This window comes from Fringilla coelebs (assembly GCF_963513975.1).
Source record: "Fringilla coelebs genome assembly, chromosome: 12".
NCBI lineage: Eukaryota > Metazoa > Chordata > Aves > Passeriformes > Fringillidae > Fringilla > Fringilla coelebs.
In genome coordinates this window covers 18,615,049-18,630,046 of record NC_140038.1, presented here as the reverse complement: position 1 = coordinate 18,630,046, position 14,998 = coordinate 18,615,049, and positions in this window count along the sequence as shown.

Below are 14,998 nucleotides of genomic sequence, written 5' to 3'. Positions count from 1 at the left end.
TTTAATTTTTTTTTTTAGTGGGGAATTTCAAAAGCCTGAATGTTGTGTTAATGAATTTCAGGTGAAACTTGTAAGGATGAGATCTTTAGTCCAGTGGCAGAGAAGGCTTTGCAAAGAAGTGAACAGCAGGAGGGTCCTGATAATCCTGAGCGTGTCCAGCAACCTGTAATTCTTAAGTGGCTGCCTTGGAACAAGGAGAGGTAGTTGTTTCTTCCCAGAAACTAATCCAGCATTTCCAGGGAGACAGATCTGTGGGCAGGCATTGTAGGCACACTGTAGAGATGTATATTTTTTCCCTGTACAGCATAATTGCTCGCACATACCCCAGTCACCCTGGTTTTGTTTAAGGTTGTGATTTAATGTAGCATTTATTCATGTATCCAAGTAACTCCTTCCCTGTTGAGCTGCTCTGTAAACCATATGCCTGAGACACAGTGAAATCAGACCTTCCTAAGCATCTCTTAAAAAAAAAAGAAAAAGAAATGCTATAATTGGAACTTACAAGTTTTTGCCAAGAGAATTAAAACACTGGATCGTGTGCCAGCCTTAATCATGTTGCTATGGTTCTCTTGTTGCAAAGAAAGTGCATTTAGGACTAACTTTAAAGTCAGTTACTCTTAAGGTTGTTAAAAAGTCACCAAGAGTGTGCTGTGAAGACTTCTGGAAACTCCATGTCCTCCTGTGGAACAGCCTATATTCTTAATAAAGATACGGTTAAATACATGCTTAAAAAAATTGTGAAGAGTTGCAAGACCAGTTGCTTTGAAATATGATAGGAAATTATTATATCTCTGCTCATGAAAGCTGATCTGGACTTGCAGTGGCCTGCCAAACTGAACTCATGTCCAGTTTGCTCATTATATTATAATGGCAGAGTAAGGAAAACTGGGGTTGTTCCAGCAAGTGAGGAACATGAAGAATTTTAATCTGAATTAAGTCTTTCGATAAAATTTTATCTAAGAAGGCCCGAGGAAACTCTAAATGAATTTATATGAGGATAAAGGAGAAATACAAGGTATTGTCTGGAATGGGCAGATGACTAATTAGATTGAATCCATTCTATATCTGGAGACACTTTTACTTAGAGGGTAAAACCATCCATTTTTCAAAATTCCCAAAATGAATTTCTGTTTCACCTATTAGCCAGTGATCCACAGCTACATTAGCAACCAGTTCTGGCTGTACTCACAGAAAAGTTGCTTCTTTCCTCTATGGATGAACCTCCTTCCTGGATTTTGTTTAGGTTTTTGTTTTCTAAGTATCTCTGTGTTCTGAGTGTCAGGAATTCTCATGAGGACAGCTGAGGTAAGTAAAGGTGCATTTGCTGAGGTTGTGGTGTCAGGTGCTTGGTTCTCTCTAATCAAACAGAGATCATCCTTCTCATCAAAACTTGTGACAATTAGAGCCAGGAATTCTGAGGTCCTACTTAACTGTACTAAATTCCATGGCTACAGGTTCCAGCAGGGCAGAGACTTCTTCCATGTTATTTCAGAAATGCTGATTTACAGAACAATTAGTCTGAATATTGATTTTGTTTTCCCTTTTTTTTCTTTGGTTATATTAGTGCCTTGAGGTATCTGATTAATGCAGAAGCTTGGACCTTCATCTCATTCTCAGCAGTCTGAAGCACTGCTTGATGAGATCAGAAGAATCCTAAGAGAGTCTGAAGCAGAAACAAATTCAATATTTTCACTGTCTTAATAGAACAGAGTAGAAAAACCACACCTAATAGCACAAACACATTTTTTTCTTTTATTTGAAACAAATCTGAATTTACATAGGGAGAGGATTGTTTCAGTGTGCTGAAAAAGTTGGCAAAGGCTTGAAAGAGCATTCCAGTTTTTGGAGGAAAGTTTTCAAAAGCTCAGATTTATTGTTTTTCTGAATCTACACTTTGGTCATGATGAGGCATGGTGCTGGTTCTGCTCTAGAGACAAGGAGGTGAGTGAGAGAGAGGTGGCAGATCTGCAGAGAGGGAGTTTGTGTCTGTGCTTCTTACAAGCAGAGACACTGAAGTCTGGCCTGCAAATAAGATGTTAAATATCAAAAGTAATGTTAGCAGTCATCTGGTGGGTATGTGCCAACTGAAAAAAGGATTTGATTTGCTCTCAAGACAAGTAAACATATGGATTTTAAGGCTAGAAATTTCATTAGGTTAATCTGTCATGTTTCACATAATGTGAGCCAGACAATTTCGTGCATGGTTGCTGTGTCAAAAAATCATTGGTTTTGGTTGAAATAATCCATTTTTTAGAGGGATTGTTTTGATTTGGCAGTTTTGATTTTCAGATGTGGCAGATTTCCCACTGCCCAACGTTTGTTGGCAAGTTGTTCTAAAGTTTTGTCTTTACAAGTGCATCCAGTTTCTTTAGTCTGAATTAATTTTGTTTCAGCCTCCTGTGATGGATTTTGGTTTTCTGTTTAGCACTGAGCTGTGGCTCCAGTACTGTCAAGATGCTTCCAGATGTGGGGATGGAGTCCTTGTGGTCTGTCATGACATCAGTGAACAGCCCTGGCTTTTGGATCTCCCTCTGTGAGGCAGTTTTTCCTGACCTTGCAGCATTCTTCTTGTCCTTTCAGATAGATTTCCAATTTTTCAAATTCCTTTTAGAAGCAGAAACATCATCAGAGCCCCCGTCCTGGTCCCGGTCACGCTGGGCAACGTGGGGCTGCCGTGATTTGTGGTGGTAAATCAACACTGAATTCTCTGGTGCTTTGGGATGACCGAGCCCTTGGTAAGGTCATAACTGGTAAAACTTAACCAATCTGTTTTGACGCCTGGTTTGTGATATCTGCACTGAAAACGCAGCCTTTCAGTGTCCCCCGTCTCAGTACCACGAGATGGCACCATTACACAGCGGAACTTTGGCGTCATCTCTCGGGGCTGGAGACCCTGCCCGGGGTTTAAATGCATCCCGGCTTGGCTCGGTTTCCTCGGGAAGGAGGATGGGGATGTGATAAAGCTTGTCTTGTGTTTGTCATTCAGGCTCATTTGTCTCCAGTAGGCTCCAGGATGTTTTTTTTCAAATACTTGTGAAGTCCAGGTGAGGCCAGAGTAGCACAAAATGCAAATTGCACCCAGATTTTGCCCCTTTATACTTTAGTCTCATCAGGAACCCTGAGTGTGACTTTCTATGTTGTATCTCATTGTTTCCCAGCAGATGATTCTGGCTCTGTTGGGCAAAATTTTTGGATGTTTGGGAATAGAAATGAACACTTAGTAACTGCTTTGACTTTTATGGCTTGATTCTGAGAAGTTAGCCATCTAAAACTCTGCCAAACAAGTGGGTGCCAAAGTAGAAAAGAAACACGGATGTTCATATTCACATTTTAGTGTCCTTGCCTATGGATGAAGAAGGGAGGGAGCAGTGTAATGTTCATTTACCTGGATACTTCTTAACAGTTTCATATTAAGGATGTTGCAGAAATAGGGGAAAGTAAAGTGTCCAAATTGCTTTGTCAACTTTGTTGCTTGACTGCATAAACAAAGAATGCATCCCTCTGTAGTTCATTGTTGGTTACTGTCTTTATGTCCTTTATGTATTTCTTGTTACTGATCAGCATGCAATAAAATTAAACTACATGGGAAACCAAATTAGGAGTTTGTAATTAGCCTGTTTTGCTATTTGTTTCCTCTTGCAGTCCAGCTTGATGGTAAAGTCACAGTTTAATCTCCTCTATTTGCATTAGGCTTTATTGACTTTATCTCTTTTCAAGGTTGTTGGCCTTTTTTTTTTTTTTGTTTTGGGGTTGGGTTTGTTTTTTTTTTTTTTTGGTGGTGTTTTTTTTAGAAGTGTTTTTGGTTTTAATTTAAACTGAAGGCTCCATTTTTGGAAGATCAATAAATTCCATCTGGAAGAATTCTTTTCTTCCAGCCACCTGACGCTTAGATGAAGTTGAACTTTTTCTTTTTTGTTGTTTTGCATTCTCAGGGAGGAGATCAGAGGTTGCATTCACCATGATGAGAGCATTTGGGGATGTCGGCATTCATTCACCAACACTGGATTTGTAAATTAATAGCTCAGCCTCTCTGGACTGTGGTATGTTAAAGGTCAGTGACCATGAGAGGAGAAACACTTCAGAGCTGTGTGTGCCCTCCGGTCAGCACAGTGGCCTTGGCTTAATGACTTTAATTTCATGCTGCTTTTAAAAGATACAGATGTGCAGCATACCTTAAATCCTCCTACCTGGAACCAGTAATCCTGTCCCAGCTTTCTGCAAGGAGTGGGGATGGAAAACACAGAAACCCTTCCTAAAAGGATTAGTTGAACTGACTAATTTTCTGAGTTTCTCCTTGCGTGGCATGTCCCCTCTCCTCCAAGCCTTTGATAAGTATCTTAACCAAGATGCCTTTTGGTAAATGCTGTCTTCAAGCCCCATGATATAAAAGAGCCTTCTGATTCCCCCGCCCTCTCCAGATCTTGGGGCTGGTTCAATCTTTTTTAAAGCTATTTCTCTTGTGCTGCATGCAGAGCCCATCTGCTGTAATACAGACTGAAATGCTGCTTTTATCCTTGTTTGCGTAGAAGGTTGATGGGTAAATCAATTGGAGTGAAAGACGCATTGTCCCTCTTTGCTCTATGTCACAAGCACAAATATCTCCCTTTTAAAGTGTCTCTTGGCAGAAGCCAAAGCCTTTGGCACAAGCCACCTCTGCTAGTTTGACCCCTTTTGTGCATCTGGGATGGAGGAGCAGCTCTGAGAAGCACAGAACAAAACCAGCAAAATAGCAAGAGAAAAGGTCAAGAAGGGGTCTTGCTCCCTGTAGACATCAGAAGTTTCTGCAAGATGATATTTAGCATGTCCTGCCTGAACAGTTAAGGCATCAAAGACACGAGCACTTGGATAGGTAATATCCTCATGAGTTGTCAAATAGATTGCAAAGCACGTTGCTCTGCCATGCTGGGCATGGGAGGGAGGGACCTTATGTCTTTCTAGTCATTGAGGTAACTGAGACTGAGAGCTTCAGAGAGCCTTTGCTTCCACAGATGGATATTCCATGCTGTGCTCTGTCCTTGCCTGGCTTTTGACTTACAGGCCTAAGCTCACGGAGTGGTGCTGTGGGCCTACAGAGGAAGGGGAAGGCAGGTTTCTACCAAAGACAGAGCTGACATCAGTTCCCAGCAATAGAAGTGCTTGATTTTTGCTTCTGTATTTTTGCCTGGTTGCAGCCTTGCAGTGACTTACTCTCAGACCAGTCAGTCTCTTTGATGTAGTGTAATTACAGTGGCAGAGATGATTCCAGCAATGGGATCTGAAGGGGAGGTAACACATATGTGGATAGTTCACCTCTCAACATAGCAGGGTCAGGACAACCAATATTGCCTGTCCTAGTCAAGGGAAAAGGTCATTGGTATTAGAAATCCAGGAGGCAGACAGAATCCTATTGCTCAGGACCTGGAAATGCAGGGAAATACAAGCCTGGCAGCTTTGATACTGGATTATTCCCTGTATTTATGGCAGTGGATTGATGTAACTGATCAGAAAGAATCCTCTCTGCCAAATCCCATGGTTGAACCCCTGCCCAGGACAATGAGCTCATATGGTGGTGGTATGGGCTGAGCTGTGTTCTTCACTGTTGTTACAGATTTTTCACAGCCCCCTGGTTTTGTCTGCAGTTTTTGCTGTTCAGGCACAGTTCTGCTCTCCCCTCCTGTATCTGCTCAGGAGTTACAGAGATCCTTAGAGCAGGCTGCTCTCCCTCACAGGATTGTCTGCAATCGATTCAAAACGATTTACCCGGGATTCATTTGTCCTAAAACATAAGCATGGACTGACAGCTTTTATATACAAAGCCTGAAAAAATGAAAGAAAACAAGGAAGCACAGAAGAGAGCCCTGTTGGTACAGGGACACACGACACAGTGCCAGTTCGGCTAAAGTCTCTTCCTGAATGTTGGAACTCATCCAGGGTGAAAGTCACAGTGTTGCTGCGACTGATGCTGACCTTGCTTTTTCAGCAGCCATACCAGGACACATCAGTCCTGGCTGCTTGATCACAGCCTCTGGGTGGTTTGAGCCTCACCATGTCCTGGCAGTGGATATTCCTGGGAGACAGCATCCCACACCTTGCACTGCTGCCAAGGGAGCAGTTTGAACCCAGGGATGCTCAGGCTGCAGTGAGTGGCCATCTAATAGCACTACTTGTTGAGAAATACCAGTTGAATCTGTGGCTCCTGGTGCTGAGGAGTGAACTGACTGGGAGGGAAAATTAGCCAGGGTGTATTTTAATTTTATTTATTAAATTCCTTTAAAGCTTCCAAGTCATTTGCAGAGGAGTGGGTGAGAACTTCAGTGAGATGGTAGGTTAAGGAAGAGAATGAGAATGTTGGCTTGGAGAAAAGGGGGTGAGGAATTACAGTGCCTTTGTGTAAGTAAGTCTCTTTCTGCATCAAACTGTAGTTTTTGACCTTTCTAATTAATGTTGTTGTTTTTCTTCTTACTGCAGTGCAAGTGGTCCCAGGCTGACCTGTTGGTTCACAAGATAAAAGGGGTTAACTCATCAGAATGGAGATCCCCTCTATTGGCTTATCCAAATCTTTACTAAAAGTGTGATATCCATGAATACAAATAGAAAAACGCATCCAAGAATTATGTATGTGGGAGTTAAAAGGGGGGAGTGAAAAAAGGAAAAAAGTCTGTGTTGCTTTGAGGTTATTTTAAAAACTGAAACTGAATAGGTCAATACCCCTTAAGCTTTTTGGTCTTTAATTCTCTTAATGGTATGGCAGAAATCATTAATTGTATTATTAAAAAAGCTTTGAAGACTGTATTAATGTAATGTGACCTCGGATCAGTCAAGATCACATTTTCATTATGATTAAAAGATTCCTTGTCCTGAAACATTGATCTCATCTCCAGCTGGCTGTGTCAGGCAGAGAGGGGCTGGCTGCATGGCAGGGCAGTAGATGGCAATATTGCATTTCATTCTGCAGCTGCTCTGTGAGAAATGCTCACCTCAGAAAGGGGCCATGAACTTTTCCCCTCAGCCTCCAAGAGCACGTTTGCACTTACAGACGGCATTAAGTATTCCAGAAGGGAAATTATTCAAAATCCCATTCTGAACCCAAATTTCTTTAGTGACCAGAGTCAAGTGCCTGAGCTACAAACTGCAGGAGCCAACCAGTCCTGATCCTGATTGTCAGCTCTGAGAATGGGCATTTGCATGTTCAGGACCATCAGCATTGTCTGCCCTGTGGCAGGGATTCAGTGAGGAGTATCTGACCCCTGGAAGTAACATCTCACTTAGATACTGTCATTTGTCTAGGTTTTTGGTAAATTTTCAACCTTTTATAATTTTTTAAATTCATCCTCCTTTTTGGTGACTTTCCCACCTTTTCAGTGAATTTTTCACCTTTGCATCAAGGGATTGAAAGCTGAATCAACTCGTTCAGTTTGTATCATAGCTGGGGAAGGTCAGAGAGGTTCGTAGCTCACATGTTGTTTTCCTTTCAGCTGTAATATTTGGCCAGACCTTGCAGCAGGTCTTGGAGAGGAAGAGAAGAGCCACTTAGCCAAGAGGCAGGATGGGGGAAGGTGTGTGTTCCAGGGTCTTACACTGGCTGTGCTGTGCCCTGATGCGCTGTGCTGCTCAGCAGGCAGACAAGGATTTCAGAACGCGGGTGACATCTGGGGTCAGGCATTTATGAAAATGAAATTTGCTGTGGCAGCTCCAAGCTATGGTGTGTGTAAAGTGCTACTCCTTCCCTGTCCTGTGGGCATATGCCATGTGTCTCCACAGTCCTGGCAGGTACCAAGGTAACTGCCTTACCACTCCCCACGACATGCAGGATGTTGCAGGATGCTGGTGCTCACTCCGACTGATGGGAAGCAGAGAGGTGTTCTGGCTGGTGTTAAAGCCTCAGTGCTGCTGACTTTTCTATAAATAACTGCTGTCTGCTGTAATTGGTCATATCACAGCCCATGGTGATCTTTTATATTATTGCTGGCTGCTGGAAAACTCCTGGAGGCGTAAAATAGATACCAGGAACTTCCTGCACCCAGCACTGCTTTTCCCCATGCAGCACAACAGGCTAGAACAGAAATAGTGTTTATCAGGAGCTGATGAAGAATTTTCTGCAGCAGGAAGGATGAAAAAAACAAAAAAAAAAAAAAAAAGAGAAGAGATTGCACCTCTAAAATGATAGCAGCAGGTCTTCTCTCCTGCAGGATATTGCTAGGTCTGTTGGAAAGAGAAAATCTTCGTAGGGTTTCTAGTGTGGAGCTGAATGGGTATTATTATTTGTCTGCAACTTAGGGGTATTTTTCAGCTCTCCATAAAATAACAGTGTCTTGCAAGAGATTGAAAACTAGAGAAAAATGTCAGTAGTTGACTTGTGTAGTGTGTGTGTGTGTGTGTTTATGTTTAAAATGTGTAGTGTGTTCCATCCTGAAGGATTCAGAAACCTTTACAGACCAGGAATGCTCTGTGCCACCCTCCCTTAAATTCAGCCAGCTGTATTTGATGTGAGGTGAAGCTGCCCAGCATCAGGAAGTGATGTTTTTATTAAAGGAGGGCAGGAAGTGGTTTGAGTGGAAAGGGTTGAATTGCCAAGCTCAGCGGTGACCAGTTGAAATACCAAGTGGCTCTAAGGCCATCAGGTGAGTGTGGGTTGTGTGCTCCCCACTCCCTTAATTTCCACCTCTGTCTTATTCTTCATTTGCCCCTCGACAACAGTGTTGTACCCTGCATGCATTACAAAATTCATGCTTCACTGGCCTACTAAAAAACTCTGCTCATGTTGACAAAGAGTTTATTGGAACTGAAACCTTTCCAGCGTTGCACAGAAGCTGGCACAGAGAACAGGACTGTGGAGGAACTTGTCAACAGCCTCTCAATTGCCTGTTGCTGACTGATACTTCAAGACTGGATGCTATTGTAGGACATTAATGTAAGAAAGGATTGTTGTGAGGTCTTAACTTCAGTTCTGGTTATTTGCTATTGGTGGGAACTCCTTGGTTCCAGCAGTTTGGTTCTTTGTGATGTGGAATAAGCATTGAAAGTCCACATAGCTTTGGGTCAGAAATGTATTTTTCCTTGAAGATTTGCCAAGAAAGTGTCAATGTGACAGAAGCAGGGCAAAAAGGCTACAGGGAAGAGAGCAGCAGGATGCCTTCTGTGACCTCAGACTGCTCCACCAAATGAGTCCTGGGGCCTGGCTTGAAAGCAAGCTGTACTGCTGCTGTAAAAAGGCATTGCTGATGGAGGTCTCAGCCCTTCTGTTTGGATACTGAAATCTCCAAAGCAGTCTCTGCTCCTTGTGCAGCAGAACACTCCAGCAACATCAGGCTAGGCCAGGTCTTATACCTGCTGCTCTTCAGCCTCACTGTCAGCCCTGCTGTGTGACAGTATCAGTTTTTGTGGGTGAAAATGCATACCCAGAGCCTGATTCAGACCCCTTGATCGTGCTTAACTTTCCCTGGTTCCCCTTCTTCCAGCCACAATCTCCTAACTCTCTGCAGAGTCATCTCAGTTGTTCTGATGTTTGTGCCTGCATTTATCCCAGGTGTCTTCATAAGCAGCCTGCATGTGGCCTGTGTGTATGGATTGGTCTTAAAATAAGGGCTAAAAAGCCAAACAAAATAGAAAAATTATAGAGGCAATTGGCAATTGATAGAGACTCTGGAGAAATTGGAAGAAAATCTTTAGTGATACCTGAAAATTCAAGTGGAGAGTTTCAGATGGTTGCCTTCATTTGAATAATACATGGATAGGAATTCAGCACTGAGACTCCTCAAACTAAAAGGGAACAATGCTTAGTGGAGACTACACACATTCAGAAACAGCAAAGCGAACTGCGAGAGGAGGGAAAGCTCTGGGAGTGTAAAATCCCAGCTAAAAACAAGGCTGCAGTCAAGGAAATGAGCACATCTGGCTCCTTGAGTCCCAGCAGTGATCCTGAGTGACCATTTTGTGCGTGGAGAAGACACAATGAAACAAAGAGTTTGCTTGGAGAAGACTCTGGTCTGCAAACTGCAGTACAAAAGCTTTTCTCACCATCTGCTTTTGAGGACTGCTCACCAGGAAGGAGCCCCTCCAACCCAGTTTTCTGAAGGCAAACTGGTGCTTTCCACACTGCTCTGTGCACCCCTGGCACCTTGCAGAGAGATAAAGGTAAGCTGGTGAGACACCTTCTGCCTCTTTCTCTTATTCTAGCTGTTATTTCTCCTTCAGATGACTAGTTCTCACTACGAGGAACTCAATTCATGAGGGAAGGGGAAGTTCAGCTCTTTAAGATTGTTGGTGTAGAGTTAGATTTTTGTTTCACTGACAGGTTTTTTTTTTTTCCTCCAAGTCTTAGGGTACCAGAGAAAAATATGAACAAACCCCTCTGACACTAGTTTCCACCATGACAGTAATTTGAGTGGAAACAGCTTTGCCAGCAAATAAATAAATAAATATTATATGAAAAGCTTTGGATGGAGCTGCCATGTTCATTCTTGTTTCTGAAGCCCCCACAGGCCATGTCACATATGTGGGTCATGGGGTCTATTGATTATGTGTCAGACCCTTAGGTGTCAGTAATCAATAACACTAACCTGCAGAAAATGCAGCAGAGGTTTGCTAAACCAACTCTTCACATTGTTCTTTTTCTTGTGTTTATGTTTTCTGTGCCTCACGAACAATAACAGAATTCATAGTGGCAAAGGCAGGGCAGACAAAAACCTCATTTGGCTGCCAACTCATTTGCTGTCCGTTTTCATCTGGTTCTGCATGGTTCTTGGTGAGAAGGCAGGATGAGGAGGGGCAAGACAGGAAAGGGTATTTCCAATTGAATGGCTTCTGAGAAGTAGAAATGAAAGTGATTGAGTCGGGAGGACCTAAACATTTTGACCCCGACAGCTTATTAATATTTAACAAGGTGCCAGATTTTTCTTTGACACTGGAAATTGTTGCGACTGTCTGTCTCCAGCAGGCTGAGCCTGCTTTCCCAGTCCACCATATCTAATGTACCTGCTTCCAGCCATGAATAGTCCTTATTCACAAATGCTTGCCTTTATTTGCTTTTTCTGAGAATAAAGAGGGAAGCTTGGCAGATTAAGTTGTGAATTTTTTTTTTTCATTCAAACTTCATATCTCTGTATGTTCTCAATGGGTCACTGAGCAGACTGCGGTTTTCTTGTGTTGATTGTGGTTTTTAGAATCATTCCTCAAATAACTTTTAACAAAACATTTATTTCCCTTTTTCGTTTGCAGATTGCTTGTGAGCTGTTCACTGTGACAGTTACATCTTTTAAATGTAAGCAGCTCTGATGAGATAAATACAACAATTTGGAATTCAGATTCTTACTTTTATTTGTATTAATGCAATTTTCCAGGATGGTTTATGAAATGGGGATCCTGTAGGGGGTGGGAGAAAAGTCTCTGCCATAAAGATAATGCAGCATCGAACGAGCAATGCTCAATAGAGCAGATGAGGAGTAGAAGAAAAAAATATGTTTATGTATTATTTAGGTGGTCTGCATCCCCACTCTTTTGGTGCCTGCCTCTGTCTCTCTGCATTGTCTAGGTGGATTAGCTGCCTAATGTGGATGTGCAGACCTGAATGATTTTGCCAAGGTCACACAGAATGTCCATGACAGAGCTGGATATTGAATTGGTGGGGGTTTTTTCCCTTTAAAAAAAACCCCACGTGCGTGCACACACACACACACACACACACACACACACACACACACACAGAGTTTAAAACACCCATAAGTATTCATTGTTCTCTACTCCCAATTAAATTTAAAAAAAAAAAAAAATCCCCTCTGCTAAAGAGTTAGCTTAGTGTCAAATTGAGAGAGAAGATCCCCAGACCAGAGAGATAGTTGGTTTGGCTTTAGGAATTTCTAGTCAAGACTGTGAGTTCCCAACACTATTTTAGTGAATTCCCCACAATGTGGGTGTAAATTTCGAGATCTCAGTAAATATTTGGGGTTTTCTCTTGGAGGTGCTTGTCTGTCTACTTTGGTAATGTTTTCATTGCACCCCAAGATTAATGTCAAGGAATTTCTGTATTTTTGGCTTGTTTGAAGAGTAGCCCAGAATATATTTTAAAATTTTATTTTATTTTTTATTGCTCCAGCTGCTCTGTTAAGTCTGATTATTATAATTCATCTGTTCCCCTTAATAGAACTAGGCAAACATTTGGTGATGTGAGTTTACAAAGTGTATTTATGCCTTGCCATTGGGGAATCAGCTTCCATTTTTGCAGTTAGAAAGTTTTAAAATGAAACCTGAAAACATTTTTCCTCTCTTTACAATGTTTAAATTGCAAAGCACCCTGTTGCTGCCTTGAGCTTTCTGCATTGGGCATAATCAGTAATTTCCATGATAATCCACTTACAACTGTGCTCAATTACCCACTTGGGCTTCGAGTTGCCAAGTATTTGCCTACTTGCAGAGGATAAAACCCATTTGGAAAAAAATGGGTAAAAAGTGAATGCCAGGATGGGGTAAACCTGGAGGGAAAGGCCACCAGGGGAGGGGGAATGCTTGGGGTTGAGAGCAGAGGCACTGGAGGAGAGAGAAGAAACATGGTAAATGCTGAAAAGGCAGAGGGCTATGAGAGGAGGAAAAAAAAAAATGAAGAAGAGGGAGTATGAAAACAATGTGGCTTGGTGGGTGAGGTCTGCTCTAGCAGATGGAGGAGGAGATTTATGGCCAGCTTTGCACGTGAACTTCTGGCTGACCGTGGGCCATCTGTATCACCTCCTTGTCCTCAGCCTCACCCTCTGGAAAAGGGGTCCTGTGGCACTTACCCTCCTCTGAGGAGTGTGGATGAGAGGGGCTGGACAGAGCTACAGCAGCACTGGGCATCCTGATTTATTGCTTTTCCTTTGCTAAGACAGCATTTAGCCAATGGCACTCTGCTCTTTCACATGCAGAAGAGCCAGAAGCCTAAAGAAAGAAAACCACACTGCTCCTCAGCTCTGTTTCAGGAAAGGAGGGAGGCTTTTAATTATTTAAGCATCTCCTTTTCATGTTGCTTCTGGTTTTTGAATCGTTATCATTATAGTTGTTAAGGTTATAGGCTCTACATAAATCATTTAAATAATAAATAAGTCATATCATTAAGTAATACACTGGTATTATTTATGGCTGTAGGGAGAGGGTAAGAATACACTGGATAAAATTGTGTTTAAAATGAAAAGGAGCCTTTGTGAAGCTCATTTCAAACACTGCCTTTTGGAATTATGGCATTAGCTTTTGGAAATTGTCCTGGGAGGCGGATCTGGATGTTCCATGCCTGGAAGGGTTCAAATGAGCAGCCTGGTGTAGTGAGTGGCATCCCTGCCCATGGCAGAGAATTGGGACTAAGTTATCTTTAAGGTCCCCTCCAACCCAAACCATTCTGTGATTCCATGATTTGCTTTGAAAGAATTAGCACCAAATTGTCTGTCTCAGATCCTTCCTCCCTCCCTCAGTAAAACCAGAACCAGTCATTTGAAACTGGAATATATATACATATATTTATAATACACAAACAAAGTTTGGAAGGTGTCACTTGCAAATTTTATTTATGAAGTGAAAAATCAATTTAATTTTTAATATATTGCAGTTAGAGAGTGTTCTAGTTTGGTTTTGCTCTGAATTTTTGTTCATCTGTTTTTTTCTCCTTGGCTGAATTTTCCACACAATTTGAGTATTTGAAAGAAAAAAAATTGTCCCAACTAATCTTCCTTGTGGCTCATCATTGCCAAGTGGCTGGGAACACATCAGTTCTGTGATTTGGTAAAAATAAGCAAGACAGTTGTGGAAGAATTATCAGTGGGTGATGAGAAGGATAATTTTAATAATAATTATGTTTCTGTGCAGGGTGATAAGACTTTCCTTCCCCTGAGGAATATAGTTTGTCACTGGCATGTCCTATCTGAAGTGTCTATAAACACAATTTCCTGGTCTCTGCTTCTGAATTACCTTGGTGGACCTGGATGCAATGGGGTGGAAAAATGGAAGTTTCCTTTGCCCTGGGGCAGGATCCACCCAACTCTTTGCCAGTGAGAAATGCCATTGGGTCTGCATGACCAGCACTGGGAACTTGCTGTTGTCCTTGGTGCACGTCCCCAGCTGGGACAATCCCAGCACTGGCAGGCACAAAAGCAGTAAATGCATTTAACCAGCACTTTCTGATCCTTCACCCAGCCCCACCAATCACTGATGCAGCTTCCTCCTGCTTGCTCTAAATTGGCTTTAATTTTCCTTTAAATAATTCTTAAGTGTGACTTTTTCAGTACAAGACTGGGAACTATGACTAATTATAAAATCATTACATGATTAAACTCAATTAACTTCAAATAACCCTTGAAATTTGCTTAATGTCAGCCCTTGGCCCTGCTTGAACCAATAAATATTGCTCACCTTTTGCAAAGGGGATGAAAAGAGGTGGCTGCAGAGCAGGATTGTTTGGAGTCAGGGAACAGCCTTACAGGACTGGGTTAAACTGGTCCCCACAGAGTGGAACCCTGCCACACTGAGAAGGGGGACAGAGTTTTCTGCTCCTAACAGGGATATTTTTCCCCCCAATATTTTTCTCTCAAGTTATAAAGCTTTGAAAATTCCGTTCAGCCCTTCCATTCAATGGTCCCAATCTGCTTTGCAAATGTTAATAAGGGTTAAACCTCACAAAACCACCACAGCATGGGAAAGTGCTTTCATCCTCATTTAGACAAGGGGTACCAAGGCAGAGATGAGTGAAGTGAATCAAGGATCAGGGACAGGAGCAAAATCCTGAGAGCTCCGTTGTCCTATTTTATATTTAGCTAAAGCTGTTTATTGCATGATGCTGCAAGTTTCATGCAGCTGTATGAGAGGAAGGGACATTTTCTCAATTAGCTGCCCCATCTGGTCGATGGGGATTTTTGCTGTGGGTTTGTTTGTTTGTTTGTTTGTTTGTTTGTTTGTTTTTTTTTGTTTGTTTTTCACCTTACAAAGCCATCTCTGGATCCAGTGTGTGTTACAGCTAGACCCTGGCAAGAGAGCTGGCAGGAGTGTGCAGAAGAATCCCAGCAGC